The sequence below is a fragment of the Heterodontus francisci genome, chromosome 17, assembly GCF_036365525.1.
Source record: "Heterodontus francisci isolate sHetFra1 chromosome 17, sHetFra1.hap1, whole genome shotgun sequence".
In the NCBI taxonomy this organism is placed as follows: domain Eukaryota; kingdom Metazoa; phylum Chordata; class Chondrichthyes; order Heterodontiformes; family Heterodontidae; genus Heterodontus; species Heterodontus francisci.
The window spans coordinates 70,535,714-70,562,326 of NC_090387.1; the positions used below are offsets into that span (position 1 = coordinate 70,535,714).

Here is a 26,613-nt window from a genome sequence, read left to right on the forward strand (position 1 = left end):
ACTGGAATTTATTGCAAAGCATTTGGCAACAGAGCTTTGCTTTGCCACCTACCTTTGCTAAACATAGTGACTCAATGGGGTAGATTTTCAACATGTTCCTTGTGCTTTAACACACCCATGTTTTAGCATAGAGGGTGACTAAGAAAATAATACATCATAGCATCCAGCCTGCTTCCTTGCTGACTCTCATGGTCCCACCCTCCAATCCTACTATCACTATCCAGGTCATATTTCTGATTTGAATCTATTGCATACAATCCTTTCAGATGTTTAAACCTTACCCACAACATAAAATGACATAGAATTTTACAGCTCAGAAACAGGCCCTTTGACCCAACAGCTCTGTGCTGGTGTTTATGTGCCACATGAGCCTCCTCCTGCCCACATTTTCCTAGCTGAAGTTTCTCCACAGTGAATAACCCTCTAAGTCTTTCCCCATAACTAAGGAAATGAAATCAGGCAGTTTCTATAACAGGTAGCTGATCCACAGTTTTTATGCCTGGGTGGCAAGTTGAAAATCTGCCCCTATGTCTTTATGTTTGATACTTTGTCCTTCTTCAGTTTTCTCCTTGGTGCTTTGCGAGAAGGGAACGACGCTGAGGTGCTGATCCAAATGGCCAGCCACCGTCCCAAGCTGCCATGTTTGAGTCTTGAATGTCGATGGGCATTTCAATTCTGGTGGGATTTGGCCTGAGTCTGTCTTTATTGATGGGCAAAATTCCTAATTTTTGCAGCAAAAAGATCGCAATGTGAATCCAAAGCAGGAATGTGCTGTTTTATACTCGCAGAGACGTTTTCACTGAAATTATCAACAAGAGGAGATTTACCCCACCAATGTCCATATACTTTTCAGCAAGAATCACTGAGTGGCGATTGTCCTTCTTGGCTTGTAAGCTGAGCTTCACACTGGGCAGTGACACAGACTGAATGATTGAGAAGCTATCTCTTCACATTTATTGACCTTTTCCCATTCTTCCAAAGATATACTCCCTTTAAAAATACTATTTTTTTATAAAAGCCCCAGATGTGGTTTATAGAGCTACGTTTTTGTAAAAATTGGACTGGCTTCAACAAAGACAATACGTTAAATTAAGATGTTGCTTTCAAATTAATTTCTGCATTGGCAGATATATAAAAGATCTAAAGGCCTTTCCTCAAGCAATCACCAGAGGGCAATATAGTAATAACCACACAGGGTGGGTCTCAGAGCAAACTCCAGCCAATTATTTTAATGAAAGTCCCAGTTTAAACTGTCCTTTGATGCTGGAGATAAACACAAACTGTGTCAAATTCTGCAAGTTAATTTGAATTGATCTGGTCATGAAGAACCAAAATATAAGTATAATAAAAACAGAAAGTGCAGGAAATACTCAGCAGGTCATGCAGCATTTGTGGCGAGAGACGCAGAGTTAACATTTCACGTCTGTGACCTTTCATCAGAACTGGCAAAGGCTAGAAAAATATTAGGTTTTAAGTGAGTGAGGGGGTGATGGTAGGGAAGAGAACAAAGGGGAAGGTGTGTGATAGGGCAGAGGGCAGGAGAGATTAAATAACAAAGACGTCATGGGACAAAGGCAAAGACCATGTTAATGGTTGTGGTGAAAGACAAAGCACTAGTCCAGAGAGTGTGTTCATGGCCAAATAATGAGCAGCTCTGTCCAAAAACCCAACATGAAAAACAGGCACATGGTTAAAAAATAAAATACTTAAAAAAAAATAAAAAACAAAAATGTTTTAAAAAGGCCAGTCATGCTCTGAAATTGTTGAACTCAATGTTGAGTCTGCAAGGCTGTAGAGTGCCTAATCGAAAGATGAGGTGCTGCTCCTCAAGCTCACATTGATGTTCACTGGAACACTGCAGCAGGCCAAGGACAAAAATGTGGGCATGAGGGCAGGGGGTTGTGTTTAAATGGCCAGCAACCGGAAGCTTGGGATCATGCTTTTGGACTGAGCAGAGGTGTTCCACAAAGTGGTCACCCAATCTGCGTTTGGTCTCCCCAGTACAAAGGTGACTGCGTTGTGAGTAGCAAATACAGTATACTAAATTGAAGGATGTACAAGTAAATCGCTGTTTCACCTGGAAGGAGAGTTTGGGGCCTTGGATGGTGAGGAGAGAGGAGGTAAAAGGGTAAGTATTACACCTCCTGCAATTGCATGGGAAGGTGCTGTGGAAGGGGACGAGGTGTTGGGGGAGATGGAGGAGTGGACCAGGGTGTCACGGAGGGAACGATCCCTTTGGAATACTGACAGGGGAGGGGAGGGGAAGATGTGTTTGGTGGTGGCATCACGCTGGAGGTGGTGGAAATGGCGAAGGCTGGTGGGGTGGAAAGTGAGGACAAGGGGAATCCTGTCTCAGTTCTGGGAGGGAGGGGTAGTGTGAAGGCAGAAGTGTGGGATATGGGCCGGACACGGTTGAGGGCCTTGTCAACCACAGTGGAGGGAATCCTCAGTTGAGGAAACGGGAAGACATGTCGGAAGCACTGTTGTGGAAGGTTGTATCATCAGAACAGATACGTCGGAGATGGAGACGCTGGGAGAATGGCATAGAGTCCTTACAGGAAACAGGGTGTGAGGAAGTGTAATCAAGTTAGCTGTGGGAGTTGGTGGGCTTATAAGCCACAGACCTGAAACATTAACTCTGCTTCTCTCTCCACAGATGCCTGCTGAGTATTTCCAGCACTTCCTGTTTTTATTTCAGATTTCAAGCATCTGCAGTATTTTGCTTTTATACAAATAATTATGTGTCATAGCCTACCACTCAATTTCACTCCTACATTACTATTAATACTACTACGACTACCTGCATTTATATACTGTTATGACTGGGTGAGGAAGGGATCTCAGGCTCCCCTCTTGCCCCATTCCTGGTTTAACCATAATAGGGTTTAACTTTTAAAACAGTGTTTTTAGCTTAACACCTCAGTGACTCCTTGCTCACTGCTCTCTAATTGCAATTGCAAATGAACCAACCAGACAAATTTTCTTAGGTTTAAACAAGACAAATGTAAGTTTATTAGCCTTAACACTCTAACTCGGTTAAAATGACTAAAATATGTGTTGCAACCATGCTAGCATGCATACGATATAAACACACACACAAATAGATACAGAGAGGGAGAAAGAGTTAAGGGGGGGGGGTGGTTTGGAGTGGTAAATGGAATACAGTTACTGTCTTTTGTTTTGCTGTAAAGTCCTTGGTTGAAATTGCAGTCTTGCAGTTCTCACTGGGGCCCAATGCACACTTTCAATCTTGTTTCTCTGGTACCAGAGGTTGAAGAGGTCCTCTGTCTTGAAGCCTAAGCTGCTTCTGTGGGTCCCTGGGACTTTGCTTGAGAGAGAGAGACAGAGAGCTTCCTTCTCTTTGGTCTTCAAATTGCAGTCTGCTCAAAAAAACCTTTCTGTGAGGCACAGTTCAGACAGTTCCCAATCTACCCAGCAGGTAAGTCATGTTGGCCAGGGGCTGCAAGAAACACAGAATCAGTTACAAACTGCTGGAATTGTTTGACCTGTAGTAACCTGGAGCTCGGACACTGGCCTGTGCTGGTAAAAACCAGTTTGAACTAATTACTTTATGGGACAAGACAAAGAACAGGACACAGGAAAAGGGCCTTATTTGGACACGGTGTGATACCGGGGTCTTTGGGCCTGTGCCAATTAAGAGAAGCTGTGAACGAGGTGATCAAGCTTAAACCAACCGGAAAGACACAGCTCAGATTTGGAGAGATAAGCAACAGGATAAGAATAGAGCTTTTTGGGCATAGAGCCAGCGAAAACTCTGGAGATCAACCATCATGGAAGCGGAAGACCCTGCGTGAGCGACGTGGCGGCGACGTAGAAGAGAGAGAGAGAACAGAACGCCTGGCCAACGTTAACTCTCCCTTTTTCAGGTAATATCCTTTGTATTCTGTGACTAGGACAGGGAAAGGTCAGAAGAACCAAGTGGGTGTGCTTATGAATTCTAGCTAGTTTTGTTATTAACTGTATAACTCAGGGAAGTTGTAGGTTTTTGTCTAACTAAGTGTATAAGCCTTATTCTTACATTGTACAACAACATGAATAAAGTAAATTGATAGTTAAAAAAAGGACTGAGTTCCCCTCTTTGTACTAAGCCAGTAACTGTAGCTGTGGACAAGGGGGAGTTGACTCCGCTCCACGGTTAACAGTCATGTGACCAGCTGTTTGTTTGAAATAGCATCTTCTGCGAGGGTTGTTGATTCTCAAAGTTCTCCAGTCAGTGGGTAGGGTGCAGAGCTCTGGCTCTTACACAAACAAAGAAGGTTGATTATTATGATTGCCCAGACCAATCTTGTTAATTGAATCAGTGAGCACTGCCATTGTCTCGCTATTCAACTGTCTCTCAGAATGCAAACGTACCCCCATGTTTCAGCTGTCCAACTCTGTCGTCTTTTCAAAACAAGTTTTGTGCAATGTCCAGTCAAAAAAAAAGTTCAAGTAGTGTTCCATATGACAAAATTAATATGTTTCCATTTGGCAGGTATGGTTTCCATCACAATCCATTATCATCATTAATGTAAGAATTGTAACAAGGTGCTTCATAAACCCAATCTGAATGAGAGATTAGGAGAGGAGACCAAAAACATAACGTCAACTAAAGAGTGTAACAAAATGTGGCTGCTGCAGTCTTCTCCAGTGTTTTTTGTCCTCCTCTTCTCCAGGACATCAGTTGGCCTCTGCTTTCTCACCAAAGGGACCACCTCCTGTGATCACAGTGAGTGTCGGCAGCCTATTCCATCATATGAGAATCACAGATAGGGCGAATACTCCCCTCCCTCACTGCACACGCCTTCCAGCAGGGGCTGCTGGACAGTGCTCAGGAGCAGCAGCCTTGGCCAATCTTCCCTTCTTTAATCAACAACAATTTATGTTGTGCAGTGACGTGAATGTAGAAAAACATCTCATTGTGCTTCACAGAGTCTCTGTGGAAAAGTAAGAGAGTTGACACCTGGACTTGTCTATTTCAATGCAATCCTGGTCGGTCTCCCACATTCTACCTTATGTAAACTTGAGGTCATCCAAAACTCTGGTGCCTGCATCCTAACTCGCACCAAGTCCTGTTTACCTATCACGTAATAGCAGCAAAATGTCAGAAATATTGAACAACAACAAATTGCATTTATATAGCACCTATAACATCGCAAAACATCTCAAGGTGCTTTAAAGGAGCATTATCAAACAAAATTTAACACCAATCCACATAAGGAGATATTAGGACAGATGACCAAAAATGTCGTCGAAGAGTTACTTTTTAAGGAGAGTCTTAAAGGATGAATGAGAGGTAGTGAGGCTGAGAGGTTTAGGGAGGAAATACCAGAGCTTAAGCCCTTGGTAGCTGAAGGTGCCAATGGTGGAGCAATTAAAATGGGGAATGCGCAGAGATCTCAAAGGGTTGTAGGGCTAGAGGAGGTTACAGAGGCCCTGGAGGGATTTTAAAATAATGACGAGAATTTTAAAATCGAGACATTGCTTAATCGGGAGCCAATGTAGGTCAGCGAGCACAGGGGTGATGGGTGAATGGGATTTGGTGCGAGTTAGGAAATAGGCAGCAGAGTTTTGGATGACCTCAATTTTATGAAGTGTAGAAAATGGGAGGCCAGCCAGGGGTGCATTTTTTAAAAATTCATTCATGGGATCTGGGCGTCGCTGGCTAGGCCAGCATTTATTGCCCATCCCTAATATGGGCATTAAATGCCGGCCTAGCCAGTGATGCCCACATCCCATGAACAAATGAAAAAAAAATGATCGTCCAGAGGTAACAAAGGCATAGATGAAAGTTTTAGCAGCTGATCAGCTGAAGCAGAAGAGGATTCAAGTAATGATACAGAGGTAGAAGTAGACAGTCTTAGTGCTGGTGCAGATGTGCGATCGGAAATTCATCTCGGGATCAAATGTGACACCAATGTTGCGAAGAGTCTGTTTCAGCCTCAGACGGTTGCCAGGGAGACGGCTGGAATCAGTGGTGAGGGAACGGAGTTTGTGATGGAGATTGAAAATGTACATGTGGAATCTCATAGGAGGCGGCAAAGGATAAATCCTTGGGGGACTCTAGTGGGTGGGCAGGAAGTGAAACATTTGGAGGTGATTTTTTGACTGCAATTGGACAGTTAAGAATGGAAGGTTATCAATCCGAAATGCTAACTCTGTTTTTTCTCTCCACAGATGCTGCCAGACCTGCTGAGTATTTCCAGCACTTTCTGTTTTTATTTTAGATAAGAATGGAAGTAAAAATGAGTCAAGTACGACCCAGCAGGATGACAGAGGAAAGGTGAAGTCAACCATGTAAAAGGCTGCAGATAGATTGAGAAGGATGAGGAGGGATAGTTCCATCAGATAGGATGTCATTTGTGATTTTGATAAGAGCAGTTATGTGTCATGGCAGGGGTGGAAACATAATTAGAGAGATTCAAACATGTAATTGTGGGAAAGATGGGCAAAGATTTAGGAGGCAACAACACTTTCAAGGACTTTGGAGAGGAATGAGAGTTTAGAGATGGAGTGGTAGTTTGCAAACTCAGAAGATCAAGGGTGTTTTTGTTTGAGGAGAGGGGTGATGACAGCAGATTTGATGGGGAGGGGGGACAGTACCTGAGGAGAGAGAACCACTGACATCAGCTAATATGGGGGTCAATAAAAGAAGTCGGCTGGTCAGCAATTTGGTGGGAATAGGGTCAAGGGAGCAGGAGGTGGGTCCCATGGACAAGATTTATTTATTTATTTTTTTATTTATTTACAGATACAGCACTGAAACAGGCCCTTTGGCCCACCGAGTCTGTGCCGACCATCAACCACCCATTTATACTAATGCTACACTAATTCCATATTTCTACCACATCCCCACCTGTCCCTATATTTCCCTACCACCTACCTATACTAGGGGCAATTTATAATGGCCAATTTACCTATCAACCTGCAAGTCTTTGGCATGTGGGAGGAAACCGGAGTACCCGGAGGAAGCCCACGCAGACACAGGGAGAACTTGCAAACTCCGCACAGGCAGTACCCAGAATGAACCCAGGTCGCTGGAGCTGTGAGGCTGCGGTGCTAACCACTGCGCCACTGTGCACCCTATGTGCTCAGAGAGGGCATGAGGGGAGTTAGAAGAGAAACTAGAGCGAGATGAGATTTCAGGGCCAAGATACATGGGACTCTTAGAGGAAGTTTGACCCAATGACTAAGGGCGGAGAAAGATATGGCAGAGGCAGCTGATTGGATGGTCTCAGTCTTGGTGACAATGCAGTCCATGAGCTGTTCACACTTGTTGTTGGGAATGAGGGTGAATGAGACAGGGAGAGGGGTTTAAGAAGATGGTTTCTAATGGAAGAAAGAAGCCAGGCATTATCTTTGCATCCCAAGATGATCCTGGAATAGTGAGCAGTTTTGACAGATGAGAGCAAGACACAATAGTGCTTTATGTGGTTCAGCCAGATCTTTTAATGAATAACTAAATCAGCCATCTGCCATAGACATACAAGTCTGTGTCCCTTGGAGTTAAGGAAGCAGAAATGAGGATCTTATTGGGGTGTGATTGAGGAGATCGGTGGCTGCAGAAATGTCATTTAGAATGGAGGGCCAAAGGCTAGACAATTGGGACTTTGAAAGTGTAGTTGTAAGTCACTTGGGGGAGAGTTTTTTTCCCCCAGAGGGAAGTGGCATTGGGAGGGGAAAGGAGGATGTGGATGGAAAGCTGCACAAGGAAGTGATCAGAGATGGCCTTGAGTTTGATTGGTGCAATGGGAATAGAGAGGCCGTGTGAGATAGCAAAGTTGAGGGGGTAGATGTGAATATAGGTAGGGGAGTTTACACAGAGGGAAGATAGGAGGGGAATGAACTCAGGAGAGAAAACTTGATGAAATGCCTGAGGACAATAAGTTGCTCGGTGTAGAGGCTGAGGGAGGGAAGCAGTGAAGATATCTTGATGAGAAACTTGGTCTGGTACTTGGGTGGGTGGATTTTAAATGAGAGCTGAGAGGGATGGAAAAATGTAAGATGCTCAAGAGAGGAGAAGGTGCCAAAGGAGCAGAGGGACAGACCAAGGTGTGATTTAGTGATAAGAGCCACTTTGCCACCATAGCGGTTTGGGCAGGCAGGTGGTGGAAGGTACAGCCAGGGGTATGGTGGTGGTGGGAGAGGGAAGGTGTCACCACCTGTCATCCAAGTTACTGTCAAGGCCGTGACATCCACAATAAGCTCATTGTCGGCAAGGACCTTGTTCACAAGTGAATGGACATTCTGGAGGGTTACTGACGGCTGATCCACTGACAGAGTCCACGCAATTAGTACTGGGAAGGGGTGAGCTGGACAGGGAGGAGATTGTCAGGATTAGCCCTCCCAGCAGGCATGAATGGTGGCAAGGTCGGTGAGGGAGTAGGATGTGGCAGTTGGGGTTGCTGCTCTTAAGGAGGCGGCAACAAGTACCTCGGTGGGCCCTTCGGAGGATGCCAAGAGAGACACAGATGGGAGCTGCAGGCTTATCTTGGAGGGAGTCAACCCTAGTACGGCAGCAGGACAATAGGAAGGCCAAGGACTGTTGAACGGTTGGGGTAGGGATTTATAACAGCAGCATACCTGAAAGGAGAGAAATGAAAAGAGACTTGACATCAGGAGAGAGGGGCCTAGGAGAGATAGATAGATAGAAAAGAAGGGGAAAAAAAGGAGAGATTAAAAAGGTGATGGGCTCAAATCCAGAGCAGCAGCCAAAATGCCAAACTGAAAATGTACATGTGGGATTTTATAGGAGGCGGTTAAGGATAAATCCTTGAGGGACTCCAGAGGTAATGGTGAGGAAGCATGAAGAGAAACCATTGCAGGAGATTTTTTTTTATTTAGAGATCCAGCACTGAAACGGGCCCTTCAGCCCACTGAGTCTGTGCCGACCATCAACCACCCATTTATACTAATCCTACATTAATCCCATATTCCTACCACATCCCCACCTTCCCCTACCACCTACCTATACTATAATGGCCAATTTACCTATCAACCTGCAAGTCTTTAGCTGTGGGAGGAAACCGGAGCACCTGGCGAAAACCCACGCGGTCACAGGGAGAACTTGCAAACTCCACACAGGCAGTACCCAGAATTGAACCCAGGTCACTGGAGCTGTGAGGCTGCGGTGCTAACCACTGCGCCACTGTGCTGCCCAAAGGCTGCAGTGGAAAGATTCTGCTTCAGCGCGGGAGAAATGGATTCACCCACAGAAGAGCGGAGCTTAAAGACACCCAATGTGGAGCTTGAACCCACGACCCTGAGATTAAGAGTCTCATGCTCTGCCAACTGAGCTAGCTGGGCATCAATTCTCTGATTCATCATCAATCAGATTCTCTGGCTACAACTGGACAGGTAGGAATGGAAGGTCATCAGCCCGAAGCATTAACTTTGTTTTTCTCTCCACAGATGCTGCCAGATCTGCTGAGTATTTCCAGCATTTTCTATTTTTACTTTAGATAAGAATGGAACCAGATGAGTGATGTTCCACCCAGATGGATGACAGAAGAAGGCATTGGAGGAGGTTGGTGTGGTCAACCATGTTGAAGGCTGCAGAGAGATCGAGAAAGAGGAGGAGAGATAATTCCATCATATAGGATGTCCTTTGTGACTTTGATAAGGGAAGTTATGTGTTATAGCAGGGGTAGAAAGGATATAATGGTAAGATTAGATGAAGAGGCTTGGGAGGAGGCACATGAAGACCAGTTGGGCTGAATAGCCTGTTCCTGTGCTTTAGACCAGTGGTTCTTAAACTGGGGTCTTTGAACCACTTAGGGTCCACAGACACCTTTCAGGGGGTCCATGATGCAGGGCCAGCATGCAGGTGGGTGACCGTCCAGGCTACTTTGGTCCAGAGTAAGCAAGAGAGAGGTGGCTGGAGACATGCTCTGCTGCCCCCATGCTCCTGTTGTCTTTGAGCTCCTGCTGTGCCCCTGTCCCCCAAGTGCTTTCTCCATGCTCTTCTCTTTTGTGCTCTTGCTCTCTCCATGCTATGCTTTCCCAATGCTCTTGCTCTCCCTTTGCTCCCCTAATGCTTTTTCTGTTCTCTGCCTGTTTGGGCTCCTGCTCTCTCTGTGCTCCTGCCAAGGATAGTCAGACTCTGCAGTGAGAAGCAAGCACACCTATCTCACTGACATCTGTAGGTAAATACATGTTTTCTTAAAAACATTATTAAAACACTCTTGACCTGCAGCACATTCAGAATATGTGTATTAAATAGTATAATTTAGATGGGTGGACGTCTCCGTGATTACTAATCCATTTGAAAAGGGTCCTTCAACCAAAAAGAATTTGAGAGCCACTGCTGTAAACACTGTGTAATTCTACTCTGCTAAACTACACCCTAAAAAGATCCCATGGGCCTCTAAAGGCCTGCTCGGGTATGCAATTGAAACCCAACCAGAGCCCGACTGGACCACATCCAACCCGAACCCGACCCGGCCTGAGTCCTTTGATTTTTTTCCTGCGCCCGACCCGACCCGATGACCGGAATTAAGTTGACTATATCAAAGAGGTTGTGCTCTACCTTGGATGGAATCGCTCAGTGCAGACTAGTGCGGAGGCCAAATGCACGTTTCCCACCTTGACATCCTGACTGTTCAAATTTTGAAGCTTTTCCCTCCATGACCAAAAGGCAGCACAGTATCCGACCTGGCCCGAGCCCGAATGCTGGACCCGGAAGAGAGACCCGACTCGATCCGAACCAGACACATGTCATCGGGCCTGGTTGGGTTCAGGATGGAGAGCCATGCTCATCAGGTCCTCATCAGGTGAGTGTGCCTGAGCCTATACAAATAGGCAATTAGGCAATGCTGGCTCAGTGATAGCACTCTTGTCTCTGAGTCAAAAGGTTGCAGGTTCAAGTACCACTTCAGAGACTTGATCACATAATATAGGCTGGCACTTCAGTGCAGCACTGATGGACTGTCGCACTGTTGAAAGTGCTGCCTTTCAGGCGAGAGATTAAACTGAGGCCCTAGCTGCCTTTTCAGGTGAATGTAAAAGATCCCCTTGCACTATTTGAAGAAGGGAAGTATCATTCATAGCTAGAATATACAAAAATTTTGTGAAACACCTTTTGGTTTGTTCAAGCACATTTGCTGCCTTTTCACGAATAAGATGAATCTTGGTATATATGTTCCTATTTTTGATCGTATTTAGCCCGCATTTAAAAGCAGGGTTAATCTTGCTGTGGAACAAAGTAGGTGGAAGATCAAGCTTGATCTCAATTGTTCTGACAGAGTGTTTAGCTTGCTGAGGTTTTTTTTTCTTCTTTATGAACAACACTGATTAGTCATCTGGAGACAATTCCGGTGATGCATTCAATTACACATCCTGTTTAAATCAATTCAGATCGACTTGCAACGGAAAGATAGTCAATCAGAGAAGCTAAAGTAAATCATTGTAACTGTACTAAATCTTAATGTCTAACAGGTCAGAAATCTAGTAAATTTGTGAATATTAGTGTCTGCTGATCAAAGTGAAGGACAATTATTGTGGGAAATTGAAAACTTTAAAAAAAATTTGTTTCATGGGATGTGAGCGTTACTGGCAAGGCCAGCATTTGTTGCCCATCCCTAATTCCCCTTGAGAGGGTGATGATTGTTATATGTTGGTTTGTTACGCTAACAGCTTATTTAATCAATCCAGAGAGATTCTTAGTCTGTAGTAGTTAAACATTAATCTTTATTGCATTATAACTATTTTACACTTCACCTAGCCTGTGTGACTCCTCCGAAAGCCCTTCTCACGATTGACCATCACATGTGATCTATTACATCATCATGGTACGAGGTATTCTTTACACTCTCTCAAGATTAACCCTTTCACACCCTTATACTATAGTGATGAGCTGCCGCCTTGAACCACTGCAGTCCATATGGTGTATGTATAACTTCAATGCTGTTAGGGAGGGATTTTCAGGATTTTAACCCAGTGACACTGAAGGAATGGTGATATACCAGGATGGTGTGTGACTCGGAGGGGAATTTGCCACTGGTCGTGTTCCCATGTGTCTGTTGCCCTTGTCCTTCTAGCTGGTAGAAAGTCATGCGTTTGGAAGATGCTGTCGAAGGAGCCTTGGCGAGTTGCTGCAGTGCATCTTGTAGATGGTACACACTGCTGCCACTGTTCACCAGTGGTAGAGGGAGAGAATGTTTAAGGTGGTGGATCAGGAGCCGATCAAGCAGGTTGCTTTGTCCTGGATACTGTTGAGTTTTTTGAGTATTGTTGGAGTGGTTAGCACTGCAGCCTCACAGCTCCAGCGACCCAGGTTCGGTTCTGGGTACTGCCTGTGCGGAGTTTGCAAGTTCTTCCTGTGACCGCATGGGTTTCTGCTGGGTGTTCCGGTTTCTTTCCACAGCTAAAGACTTGCAGTTTGATAGGTAAATTGGCCATTGTAAATTGCCCCTAGTGTAGGTAGGTGGTAGGAGAATGTTGGAGATGTGGTAGGGGATATGGGGTTAATGTAGGATTAGTATAAATGGGTGGTTGATGTTTGGCACAGACTCGGTGGGCCAAAGGGCCTGTTTCAGTGCTGTATCCAGTGCTGATGTGGGCATCACTGGTTAGGCCAGCATTTATTGCCCATCCCTAATTGCCCTTGAGAAAGTGGTGGGGAGCTGCCTTCTTGAACCGCTGCAGTCCATGTGAGGTAGGTACACCCACAGTGCTGTTAGGAAGGGAGTTCCAGGATTTTGACCCAGCAACAGTGAAGGAACGGCAATTATAGTTCCAAGTCAGGATGGTGTGTGACTTGGAGGGGAACTTGTAGGTGGTGGTGTTCCCATGCATTTGCTGCCCTTGTCCTTCTAGATGGTAGAGGTCGCGAGTTTGGAAGGTGCTGTCTAAGGAACCTCGGTGCATTGCTGCAGGTCATTTTGTAGATGGTACCCACTGCTGCCACTCTGGAGGGAGTGAATGTTTGTGTTTGGGGTGCCAATCGAGTGGGCTGCTTTGCCCTGGATGGTGTCGAGCTTTTTGAGTATTGTTGGAGCTGCACCCATCCAGGCAAGTGGAGAGTATTACATCACACTCCTGACTTGTGCCTTGTAGATGGTGGATAGGCTTTGGGGAGTCAGGAGGTGAGTTACTCACTGCAGGATTCCTAGCCTCTGACCTGCTCTTGTAGCCACGGTATTTATATGGCTACTGTAGTTCAGTTTCTGGTCAATGGTAATCCCCAGGATGTTGATAGTGGGGGATTCAGCGATCGTAATGCCATTGAATGTCAAGAGAAGATGGTTTGATTCTCTCTTGTTGGAGATGGTCATCCCCTGTCACTTGTGTGGCGCGAATGTTACTTGCCACTTAGTAGCCCAAGCCTGGATATTGTCCAGGTCTTGCTGCAAATGGACACGGACTGCTTCAGTATCTGAGGAGTCACGAATGGTGCTGAACATTGTGCAATCATCAGCGAACATCCCAACTCCTGACCTTATGTCTGAAGGAAGGTCATTGATGAAGCAGCTGATGAATGTTGGGCCCAGGACACTACCTTGAGTAAGTCCTGCACTGATGTCCTGGAGCTGAGATGATTGACCTCCAGCAACCACAACCATTTTCCTTTGCACTAGGTATGACTCCAACCTCCATTGGTTGCTGTTTTGCTAGGGATCCTTGTTGCCATACTCTTATCAAATGCTGGGCAATCACTCTCACCTCATCTCTTGAGTTCAGCTCTTTTGTCCATGTTTGAACCAAGGCTGTAATGAGGTCAGGAATTGAGTGGCCCTGGCGAAACCCAAACTGAACATCACTGAGCAGGTTATTGCTAAGCAAGTGCCACTTGATAGCACTGTCGACGACATTTTCCATCACTTTACTGATGATCGAGAGTAGACTGATGGGGCGGTAATTGGCCGGCTTGGATTTGTCCTGCTTTTTGTGTACAGGACATACCCGGGCAATTTTCTACATTGCCAGGTAGATGCCAGTGTTGTAGCTATACTGCAACAGCTTGGCTAGGGGCACAGGTCTTCAGTACTATTGCCGGAATATTGTTAGGGCCCATTGCCTTGCAGTATCCAGTGCCTTCAGTCTTTTCTTGATATCACGCAGAGTGAATCGAATTGGCTGAAGTCTGACATCTGTGATGCTGGGGACTTCAGGAGGAGGCCGAGATGGATCATCAACTCGGCACTTCTGGCTGAAGATTGTTGCAAATGCTTCAGCCTTATCTTTTGCACTGATGTGCTGGGCTCCCCCATCATTGAGGATGGGGATATTTGTGGAGCCACCTCCTCCAGTTAGTTGTTTAATTGTCCACCACCATTCACAGCTGGATGTGGCAGGACTGCAGAGCTTAGATCTGATCCATTGGTTATGGGATCGCTTTGCTCTGTCTATCGCATGCTGCTTACGCAGTTTGGCACACAGATAGTCCTGTGTTGCAGCTTCACCAGGTTGACATCTCATTTTGAGGTATGCCTGGTGCTGCTCCTGGCATGCTCTCCTGCACTCTTCATTGAACCAGGGTTGGTTTCCTGGCTTGATGGTAATGGTAGAGTGGGGAATATGCCAGGCCATGAGGTTACAGATTGTGGTTGAGTACAATTCTGCTGCTGCTGATGGACCACAGCGCCTCATGGATGCCCAATTTTGCATTGCTAGATCTGTTTGAAATCTATCCCATTTAGCATGGTGGTAGTGCCACACAACATGATGGAGGGTATCCTCAATGTGAAGGTGGGACTTCGTCTCCACAAGGACTGTGCGGTGGTTACTCCTACCAATAGACAGATGCATCTGCGGCAGGCAGATTGGTGAGGATGAGGTCAAGTGTTTTTCCCCTCTTGTTGGTTCCTTCACCACCTACTGCATACCCAGTCTAGCAGATATGTCCTTTAGGACTCGGCCAGCTCGGTCAGTAGTGGTGCTAGAAAGCCACTCTTGGTGATGGAATTGAAGTCCCCCACCCAGAGTACATTCTGTACCCTCGCCACCCTCAGTGCTTCCTCCAAGTGCTGTTCAACCTGACTCATCAGCTGAGGGAGTGGGGTAGGTGGTAATCAGCAGGAGGTTTCCTTGTCCATGTTTGGTCTGATGCCATGAGACTTCATGGGGTCCAGAGTCGATGTTGAGGATGCTCATTAAAATCTACCTCTCTGACCAAGCTTCTAATTATCTACCCAAAGTCTCCTTATGTGGCACTGTGCCAAATTTTGTTTGATAATGCTCCTGTGAAGCACCTTGGGATGTTTTACTACATTAAAGGTGCTATATAAATGTAATTTGTTGCTTCATTTGTTTGTCTGACCTCTATCTGCTGTTTTAATAGAGGAGTTAATCCATATATAGAATTAACATTTGTCTGTTATTATCATCACCAGTAATTTCTTGTCTATTTTTCTCCTTGAATCCTTTCAAAAAGGTTTTTTTTTTACATTGGAACTAATCCTCACACATTGCAGCCATCAAATTGTAGATTTTGGTTTCCGTTTCTTGACTGGCCTTTGCAATCTGTTATATTCTTGTTGATTATTAATATCACTCTTCATACATCTCCATGCATGTTGTCCACTCTAATCTGGGCATTGTGGGCTTTCGCCCCAGTTACTGCATGGTAACAAAGGAACCTCCTCCATTCACAAACTGAAAACAGCTTTCAAAGTGACAGGACACCACTGGATGCTACAATTTACCCACAAACAAAGCAATCCTTCACATCAGAACACTGCACTGTAGTAAAATCCTAAACATAGAAATGTCATCTAAAACTTCAAAAGAACTCATCACTAGTTCAGTTCCGCTTGCTATTTTATTTCCAGGCTCTGGTAATTTCACATCTGCAGTAATGTGAATACTCAAATAAAAACAGTTGTGCATTCTCCTCAAGTAAGTGGCTGCAACTAAAGGAATAAAATCTTCACATAAGACAACAGCCATGCATATTCCAGAAAGTTCCTTTGAGGAAAATAAAGTGGGTTTAAAACCTGCATTTTAGCAACTTAATTCTTATAAGTAACTTCTTTGAGGTCACATATGGAATAATCACAATTTGGCTGTGACATGCAAGTCATTAGCTCATCTTAAAACTTTCTGCCCCAAGTTCAGATGCAACCAATAGTAGAAGATCGGTTCTCATAGGTTCCAATCCTGCTCTACAACCAATCTGATTCTTGCAGTCGTCAGCCCTGTTCTCTAACTGATTTCATTGGTTGATAATGACCAACTTATAAATTGAGCAAAATGTTAGCAAGCTGACATATGATTTAAAACATAGGCTGGAATTTTACCCCCACCACCGCCCCCCACCCCCGCACCCCCCACCCAAAGAGCGGGAAGATGATGGGGGCGGGGGGGAACGTAAAATGGAGCGGGAGGCTCGGGGACCCTTCCCAACCCGCTCCCACCTCCGCTGTCACTTTACACAGGACAGTGGCGGCAAAAACCAGCCCTCCCGCCCAAGTGGCCACTTAAGGGCCTCCGCCTGCCATCACGGGGATTTTACCCGTGGCTGGTCGGGTGGCCCAGGCCCAAGAGAAGCTTTCTGGTGGCTTGGGGGTCCTCATGATTAGGCACTCTGTGCCCGACGGAGGCTGCCCCAGCTGCCCCAACCCCCCAACCATCCCCAGCACGCCCCACCCCGTCCCCCCAAACGACCACCCTTGCCTCGCCGGGGCCCGACCGATCACCCCCGGCGAGGCACCAAAAATTTATATTTGTTCCAAGGCTCCCCCAACATCTTCTTTCCAATAGCTGGGTTGCAATCCCAGCAGTGGCCACCCCTCCCAGTGGCACTGCTGGGACTAAGAGCTGCTGACCTGATTGGCTGGCAGCTCCATTAGGCGGGACTTCCTGCCTCAATGAGGTGGAAGTCCCACCTCAGATAAATTAAAGGCCTGTGGACTGCCCCAGGCCAGGCAGAGGCGGGTTCGCCACCAACCTTTCAGTCGATAGACAGCTCCCGTCTGCTGAGGAAAAAATTTCGGCCATAGGCTGCATGTATGACCATTACTTGGAACAATGGACCTGAAGCTCTTCTGAGACAGTTAATAAAGTATATGCATTCCTGAGTTTTATAATGAAAGCTATGGAGTACAAAAGTCAGGAAGTTATGCTAAACCTATATGGAATGGGTCTGGCTGAAGTATTGTGTCCAATTTTGGCCACCACTTTCCAGGAAGGATGTGAAGGCTTTGAAGAAAGTACAGAAGAGATTTAGTGGAATGGTGAGGGGCTGAGGGATTACGTGGAGAGATTGGAGAAGCTGGGGTTGTTCTCCTTAGAACAGAGAAGGGTCAGAGCAGATTTGAGGAGTTTAAAATTATGAAGGGTTTAGATAGAGTAAATAACGAGAAACTCTTTCCAATGGCTGAAGGATTGATAATGACAGTGCACAGATTTAAGGTGGATTAGCAAAAGAACCAGAGGTGACATGAGGAAAAACATTTTAATACAATGAGTGGTTTGGATTTGGAATGCACTGCCTGATAGGGTGGTGAAAATAGATTCTAGAGTGGCCTTCAAATGGGAATTGGATAAATACTTGAAGGAGAAAAATTGTAGGGATTTGAGAAAGAGTGGATTTGATGGGTCAAAAGGCCTCCTTCCAGGCTGTATTTTTCTATTATTCTAAGGGGGATCGTTTTCAACTTGCCACCCAGGTGTAACACTGGTGCTCCAAATCAGCCACCCATTATAGAAAATGGCTGAGATTTAATCTCTTTGGAAATGAAAATCAGGAGGTTTCTATCATGGCTCAATGATCTGTAATGCCACTGTTACATTCAAGCCACAAGTTGACTACTACCCCCAAGGTTTCAAAGTAGCATCTTGGAAATGATTGCTCAAAATTTCCAATGATAATTTTGCTCCCATTATAAGTAATCTCTAGCCTGAACTAAGGACTGCTGGTGTTCCAAGAGCTATTATAAACTACACCATAGTTACAACAAAAGGTATCCGTTCTAGTACACATGCTTTACTAAAATAGACCTTGGTTCAAAGGGTACACAAGAGGCACAAATAAGGAGAGTTTCTAATGTTAAGTTGTTTCAATTGCAAACGTTAAACTTTAAATGTAACGTCATTTTTTATTCATTTGCGTATATGGGTGTACTGAATGTCCCAGCATCTAAATTTACTCTGTCAATAATGATATAGTTAAATAATTGATTTGTTTATTTAGTACACCTCCCCCTGTTCTGAAATGGTATCTTTGTTCAGCTTTTGAATTCCTGAGTCTTAGGAATATGAGAGGGGTGAGATCACTGCTTTAGCAGTTGCACAATGGCAGATGGGGTGAGCTAATGTCAACTTGATTGGCCACCAGTTCCTACGTGATTAACAATCTTCACTTAAAAGGAAAGGTTTGCGACATTCTTCAAACAACTCCTCAGCGGTTGCACCGTAGCCAAGGATTAGTGCAGCAACTACAATAACTTGTGTTAGTTCATCTGAGAGCTGAATACTGCAATTTGAGGAAAAGATGGCCACGTTTATTCAAGTAAGTACAAACCTTAGTAAGGAGACAGTGTTTCAATTTCAGTGTATCTTTGTTTTTCTTTTTAAGACCTATGCACCTAATGCTTTAGTCAGCAATTTATTGCGCTAATAAAAAAGGTGCTGTAAAATTTATTCCAGATGAGCTGCCAAAAACATGTTACCTGCATTTGTGCAATTTAAAAAGTTCATTCCAAACATGATGTCATCGAATTAACGAGACTCTTGTGTCCAATATTTTTCCTCTTTTCCCTACAAATTTTCTCCTCTTTGTCTTCTGAAAGCATTGACTTCTGGTTCTACAGCTCACAGCTTTCCTCTGGTACCTTGACCAAATGGCCATTCTTCATGTGTGAGTTGAGATGGTGAATGTTGATAGGCTGTTGATTGTGGTAGCACTGAGAGGGATCACAGCCAAGCCTGTGCCTGTTCTCACGCGATGTCCACACGTGCTGCTTCTTGCAGAGGTCAATGGAAATCCTGCCTCATTTACCTCTCCCGAACCCCAGGGACATTGCACCTAATTGTCGTGTACCCACCACTGCCCAGCACCATGAAACTAAGGAAACACAATCTGTGGATCGAGCCTGGGATCTTCTAGGCCAACTGCTCAATTGGTGAGTCACTGAGGAAGGAATCTGAATTTTGCTTAATTATATTTTTAAATTACTTAAAACAGCTAATTTTAGCTGAACCAAGCTTACCTTTTCTGATCCAATGCGTTGCAGAAATTAGACAGGAAGTTGGGTGAGTTAAAAACACAGTAACTTCCAAGAAGTTACCCGAGCCATCTTCCGCTTTATCTGGGGATCGAAAATGGACCGTGTCCACAGGGACACGATGTTCAAAGCTCTAGATAAAGGGGAAAAAAACGTACCCAATGTCGCCCTCATCCTGATGGCCACATTCGTGTGCGGCTGCATCAAGCTGTGTGTGGAAACCCAGTATGCAAACACCAAGTGTCACTATGTGATGAGGTTCTATCTGTCCCCGGTGTTTCGAAGGATGGGTCTCGTCACAATGGCGCAGAACACTCCATTCAGTTGGACTGTGCCTTACCACCTATCCTTCATGGAAAAGTTTGTGCAGAAAAACACCTTTGACCACAAATCCATCAGGCAGTGGTCTGCATGGAATGACCTCAAGGCCCTATGGGAAAAGGAGATGGTGGATCCTGTCGGATATTTCCCCGAGCAGACTGTCAAAGTCATTTGGTAGAATGCCTCATCACTAGAACTTTCAAACAAGCACCAAGACGTAGCTTGACTGGTGGTGAGAAGGGCCCTCCCTGTCAGATCCTTCCTATATGCCCGGAATCTCTCTGCCTCTGCGCGGTGCCCTCGAGGTGGCTGTGGTGGGGAAGAGACTGTTGCCCACCTCCTTCTGGAATGTGCCTTTGCAAAGCAGGTGTTCCTAGAGATGCAGTGGTTTTTGTCGAGTTTCATCCAGAGCAGTTCTGTAACACAGGACTCTGTGCTCTACGGCTTGTTCCTAGGGATGCACACTGAGATAAACATCAGCTGTTGCTGGAGGACATTCAACTCAGTGAAGGATGCACTTTGGTCTGCCCGAAACTAGCTGGTCTTCCAGAGCAAAGAGTTGTCCACAACCGAGTTTTACAGATTGGCACATTCCAAGGTCCAGGATTACGTGCTGAGGGGCGCACTAAAGCTTGGGGTAGCCACCGCAAAGGTTCAATGGGGAAAGGCCATTGTGTAAGGTCCTCCCGCCATGGTATACTGAAGGCATGGAACCCGTGTAAAACCCCTCGGGCTGTACGCACGAAGCTGTTTTTTGCTATGTCACGCCAATGTACATTGCATTTAAAATGGAATGGCAAGAATTGTGAGGCACTTCATGTTTTCTGTATAGAAGGAATCTGATCGCTATTGTACTTTCCAAAATGTGTAATTTGAACTGTTTTGAACTGTTTTGGAATGTATTTTTGCAAATTTTTATGAATAAAGTACATTTTTGGGAAAAGAAGTTTTGGGGCGAAGGGCAAATAGTTATTGTCATTGTTATTAGGGGAGTGGGAAAGGGGCGTTAGAAATTTATTTATTTAATTTTGGCAGGTATGTCTTTAAAAATTTAAATCAGGCAGCAGGGCTGGCTGCCCTCTAAAAATGGCACCAGCGCCTCGGCACAGGCAGCTGATGCCATTGCCGGGGACAAACAGCCTGCCCCCTCTACAAGATTTGGGGGGTGGCCACCCCAGCTATTTAAATTAGATTGCAGCGGCTCTTTGGCGTGCGGCTCACGTATATGGGAGACCATTTTTTGAGCTCAACGTCGAGATCAGTGGCGGACTCTTAAAATCCATCCCTAAGGGATTTTAAGAGACTGCCGCCGATCTTGATGGTGAGCTCAGAAAATGGTGTCCCGAATGCATGAGCCGCACGCCAAAGAGCCGCCTATTCCCAGGCCAAAGGCTGTGCCAGGAATGGGAAGTCTTGGCAATAAATTGGTGAGGATTCGCTTCCCAATTTTAATTTTACCCTTTGTGAGTAGCTTTTGCCTCCACTCAGCCTGTGTAGTGCACCTCAGATCAGCAACCGAACTACTGAGTGGGAGATACAAATGGCCAATTCCACTGTTCATATTTTACAAACTTGACTAGTGACGCCTAGGTTAGAACTTTTTACACTTTTGTTCAACTGTGTAGGATATTGAAATATATATTTGCCAGGAATTACAGGTCCCCCGGCTTCCTCAATAGTATTAAAACCTCGCAGCTATTATCTCACCAAACGTTTCTTCATTTTAGCTCTTCATGTGCTGTTAATAAATGGCTTGAGTATAGTATTGTTTAGTTAGTGAAACATCTCTCAGTAACTTTGCTGCAAGTGATGCCTGTGTTAATGTGCTTACTCTGCAGTATGCTTCATGCTACAGTAATAACAGAGCCCTCCAGCTGTTGGGAATAGGGAGGAACAGCTGCCTCTCCATCTTCTCCTACCCTCCATACATCACAGGCCCTCGTCAACCACTGACTTATAAAGGACCAGATTTAACGATGCGCCACATCAGTCAGGTGATTCGTTGCCTACGACAGTTGAGGGCTCGGGACGGGAGAGAGGTGCAGATCTCCAACGCTACTAGGTAATTGCTGTCCGACTTAGTAACAGTGAAAGCTCAACCTATGTATAGTGGCTGCTGGTAAAACAGAAATATGGGTGGATCTTATTGATGACATTGCAGTATGTGAATGACATCAAATACCAAGAATGACAGAATATGACAAGTGACTGAGCAACAACTGCAACTTTCATTTATATAGCACCTTTAATGAAGGAAAATGTCCCAAGGTGCTTCACAAGAGCATTATCAGACACTGAGGAGACATTAGGAAAGGTGAATAAAAGCGTGGTTGAAGGAGTAGGTTTTAACGAGTGTCTTAAAGGAGGAGAGAACGGTGCAGAGGCAGAGGAGATGAAGGACATAATTACAGAGCTTAGGGTCTAGACAGCTGAAAGGATGGTTACCATGGTGGAGCAAAGGAAATTAGGGATTCATAAGAGTCTAGAGTTGGAAGAATGCCGAGTTCTTGAAGAGTTGGTGGGCTGTAGGACATTACAGAGAGAGGGAGGGACAAGATCATGGAGGGATTTGAACACCGGGATGAGAATTTTAAATTTGAGGTGTTGGTGGATGGGGTTCCAGTGTATATTAAAAACATATATTTAAAACAGGAAGAGAAGAGAAGGGGAGAAGGCATAATATTGCAGAAGGTACTGGAATATTGTTACAATGGACTCATCTAGATATTGGAAAACCACAGATTGGAATAATAGTGCAGTACCAGTCCATGCCATAGTTCACTGGAGTGAAGAAGTGTGGAATTGATCTATGGCTCGTTCGGAATCATGTCCCTCTGTTTGCTATGGAGGTGCTCCAGGATTCAGTTTTGTATGGATTTTACCATTGGAGTTATATTAAAATTGACAGTAACCCTTACTGACAGTGTTAAAATAACAATCTGAAAATTCAACTTAGGCACAGCAGGCAGTAATAAAATTAGTATCTGTTAAAAAGGTCAGATTTCCTTTGATAAAAAGCAGAGGTGCGGGAAATATGTTGAACTACCTGTCCCCCCTTCTTTAAATACAAGTGGTATGGTTAGTTCTCCAATGGCTCAGTGAAATTATCGAATGAGCAGGAAGATGCCAGATTCAATCTCTGGCCTGTGCTGAGTTGGCAGTGGTGGTTGAGTGCTACAATTGGCCTCAGTGCTTAAATATCAATCAGGATTTCTGCTTCTGACCTCGGTCAGGAGATGTGGGACGTCTACGGTTCAGTTCTGAAGCTCCTGCCACCCCTTCGTTAAATAGCTTTGCAGTACTCTGGCAAAGCTCCCACACGTATAAGGATCAATTTGGTGATGTACTAGAATGTACCCAGTACCCCCAGAACTACCTTAATAATACTTTCAGAAGAGATAGGGGCAAAAAGTCAGAAGAGAAAATAAATTACCTTTGATGTAAGAGGATATTAATTAAAGTTGCTGTTGGAATGAAGCTGCTAAATTGATCTGCTGGCAGGTCATAAAGACTTTAACTTCAGTTCAATTTTTATTGAACATAGCTGAGTTTATTTTGAGCTATGCTCTCAGGGATGTACAGGAGCTTGCCCAGGTTCCCCTGAAAGGGTGCAGGAGTCTCAGAGAAAGCAAGGCACCGAATGGAACCATTCAAGGGAGCATTCAGGAGATCTCACGACCTCCCGTACAACCAAATTCACCTCTGAGTTTGCTCATTAACTATTGTTCGCCTAATGAGACATAGAAGAATTACAATGTATGGTGTGGGGTTTGTTCTTCCCATGTTTAATGGAAAATGAGGCAGCTAGCAGGATAAAACAGACCAAGTTGAGAGCACTGTACCACTTGTAGTTAGTGCATAGTTAACCTTGTCTCAGGGTGTTCTGTCTTCATTACAAAGTTAGAATGGCATAAAAAAGGCCTATTACATTTTTTTTTAAATGGAAGAAAGCTGTACATCTAATGTGATGCAATCAGCGATATGTTGTTCACTCGGGTTTGATGTGAAAGCCAGCGATGAATATTCACTTCCATAGTTATTACTGGGGAGTGTAGACCCCGACCCAGGAGAATCCTGATGTCAGTGTTAAAAAGATGGACTTCATAACTGAGGACTCCTTCACAAACCTATCCTCCCTTATTATCACCCACAACAGTATTCTGCTTATTAAATGTGAGAAATAAATGTCCAAGAATAAACAATCTTTTTCTAAAATTTCTTTCAGACCATCCATTGAGGTTTTGCCAGCTGCCCCTCGCCATTCTGTCCGAAATAAGGACAAAAGATGCATCTCTTGCTTCAGAAAACGTCGCAACATCAAACATGTTGGATGAAACATGGGGATAAGAATCCCTCCAGTTAGACTCCCAAGTAAGGAGGAACCATTGGGAGTTGTGCTGTGCTCTTCATGCTTGCTGCCAATACCCAGCAGCCGTATCGAGACAAGTAGTTTGCTTTCTTGGAAGAGGTAGCAGATGAACTTTTAGAGCTGATCTCCGTGTGACGGACTTTCTGGTGTGTTTCTGTGTTGATGTGCTGTGAATTCTCATTGTAGGTAGCGAAATATAAAACCTCATCCAAGACAGGCAGGCATTCCTGACTGTCACTGAAATGAGATGGATGACTGTGACATTGAAAACAAAACTTTAATTTGGAATAAAGAAGTCAATGCCAGACTGGAGTTATATTGTGCTCCTTGCAAACACAGGGGTTTCACATCTCAAGGCTTTAGTTAGCTTGGTAGTCTCCTTAATTGTATTGACACTTTTGTGTTCACCTCAAACCATCTTACATCAATATAAAAACAGCAGTACAACTGTGGCCTTAATAATCTTGCAGATTTCTACCTGACAATAGTTATATCGCACCATTCAGTGCTAAGTATGATGAAAAGCATCTGTCTCAGTTTTACATTCTCCCTGATGGAGACATACAGCAGCTCCATTCAGAAATGCTTTACTTTAACTGTAAATGCCTTTCCTGTCTTGATGGGCTTTAAGTAAATTTTACCTAGTGTGTTTGCTTCTTGTTAATCATATTACTACACTTGTGAATTGTTAGGAGACTGCTGGTTGAATGTTACAGATAATTTAAGGATATCATAAACTAATCTTCCACAGTTTAATGATAATTGATATGCAATTCTAGTGTTGTAACAGAGCATGTTTACTAGCTGTGAATGTGATAATAAAGGGCTGTCCTCAAAGTGGCTGAAATGTTATATATTTTTGTACCTTATATAGAGACATTTTACATTGCAGTAAAAAAATCATTGTATTTAAGGGACCATGCTTTTAATGACATACATTAGAAGCTGGGGAATGTTTTGATGACTCCTCATAATCTACTCATTAAAGATTTTTAGCTCCAATAAATTGGCTGTTGACATGATTTCTCACTGTGGTGTACTATCAGATTAAGTATAATTTCAGTTTATTTATTAATATTCATGGGAAAGGAGTCTTGATAGAGTACACTTTATCAAGAAAGAAGGGCTTGTTTTTATAAAGTGCCTTTCCTGACCTCAGAATGTTTCTAAGCACTTTCTAGCCAGCAATGTATTTTTTTAAGTAGTCACTGTTACAATAGGAACTGCAATGGCCAATTTGACACAAGGAAGAACTTCCCTGCTCTTTTTCAAGTACTGTTGTGGGATCTTTTACATCCATTTGAGAGAGCAGACAGGGCCTTGCTTTAACATCTCATTTGAAAGACATCACCTCTGAAGTGCATTAGAGGTACCCACAATACCACACTAGAGTGTCAGCCTGGATTATATGCTCATGTTTCTAGAATGGGATTTGAACCCACAGCCCATCTGGCTTAGAGGCAAGAGTGCTACTACTGAGCTATGGCTGACACCAGGTCTAAAATGCAGATACCTGAGTCATTGGCATCATTACTTGCATTTTCTGTTTATTCCCTTTTCCTTACTGCTGTTATAAAGACAGTGATTCATGGGGAGAATTTTGTGTTGGTGGCAGGGGTCTCGATGTCAAGGAAACCGAGGCCAAGATCCCCATGTTGCCTCTTTTCCTGAAGGCCCGCTGAATTTAGTGCCAATCAGGCATTTAACTGGACAGCAGTGGGCTTTCCATAGGATTTAGGACCCTGTCGCTGGAAGACCCAGCTTTGCTGAGCTGCTGGCCAATCAGAGGCCAGCAGCTTGCAGTGCCACCGTGGAGGCGGTGGCTGCTGCTGTAGTTGCAGCGACCAGACACTGAGGAGCGGTGCTTGAACCAGACTTAAGGTAGGTCAGGGTGGGAGAGGTCTCGCAGGGTGGGGGTCGCGGGTGGGGAGTGGGGTCAGCAACAAGGGCCCCCTCACTTCCCAATGCCAGGTCCCTTGTTTGGACAATAAGTGCCTTTGAGTGAGGGACCTGGCAACTGGAGCTGGGAAGCAGCCCACATGGTTTTTTTTGGGTAATTGCAGCTGCGGCAGGAAAAGGTCCTTAATTGGGGATTAATTACCGAGTAAGGGCCTCAATAGGAACCTTCCCGCTCTGGACTAAATTTCGTTGGAGGCAGGTTGGTGGTAGGGCCTCCCTCTCCCCTCCCCCCACCAACCCACTCGATTTTATGCTCTCCCTGCCTCCAAACCCATTGCAGGGAGAGCAAAGAGTCCACCCATGATGAAGAATGATATTAAAAGCAAAATACTGCGGATGCTGGAAATCTGAAATAAAAACAAGAAATGTTGGAAGCACTCAGCAGGTCTGGCAGCATCTGTGGAGAGAGAAGCAGAGTTTCTCTCTCCACAGATGCTGCCAGACCTGCTGAGTGTTTCCAGCATTTCTTGTTTTTATGAAGAATGAGATTATGGGCTGCTTCAGACACCATCTGTGAACTTGTATGAATAGACTATCAGAGCTGAGCCTCAGCTTACCGTTACCTACAAACACTACATTCACACTTCAGTGTTTACTGGACAATGATGAAAAGTGAAGGCAGTAACCCTTTAGTAAAACAGGGCCACCAAGATTAAGGAAATGTTAGAAACTATTATTAAAGACACTGTAGCAGGGTACTTAGAAAAGTTCAAGGTAATCAGGCAAAGTCAACATAGTCTTTGTGAAAGGGAAATCATGTTTAACCAACTTATTGGAGTTCTTTGAAGAAGGAACAGG

At 44.6% G+C, this 26,613-nt stretch overlaps 1 long non-coding RNA gene and 1 other non-coding gene across 2 annotated transcripts; one reads left to right on the plus strand and one right to left on the minus strand.

The window, feature by feature from the left end:
* Positions 1-9,233: 9,233 nt before the first annotated feature.
* trnak-cuu (transfer RNA lysine (anticodon CUU)) lies at positions 9,234-9,306 on the minus strand. The gene has a single exon. It is a non-coding gene; the product is annotated as a tRNA-Lys (tRNA).
* A 9,012-nt stretch (positions 9,307-18,318) lies between these two features.
* On the plus strand, positions 18,319-24,847 carry LOC137379224 (uncharacterized). Its single transcript, XR_010976770.1, has 3 exons — positions 18,319-18,451; positions 21,326-21,549; positions 23,713-24,847. It is a non-coding gene; the product is annotated as an uncharacterized lncRNA (long non-coding RNA).
* The last annotated feature ends 1,766 nt before the right edge of the window (positions 24,848-26,613 follow it).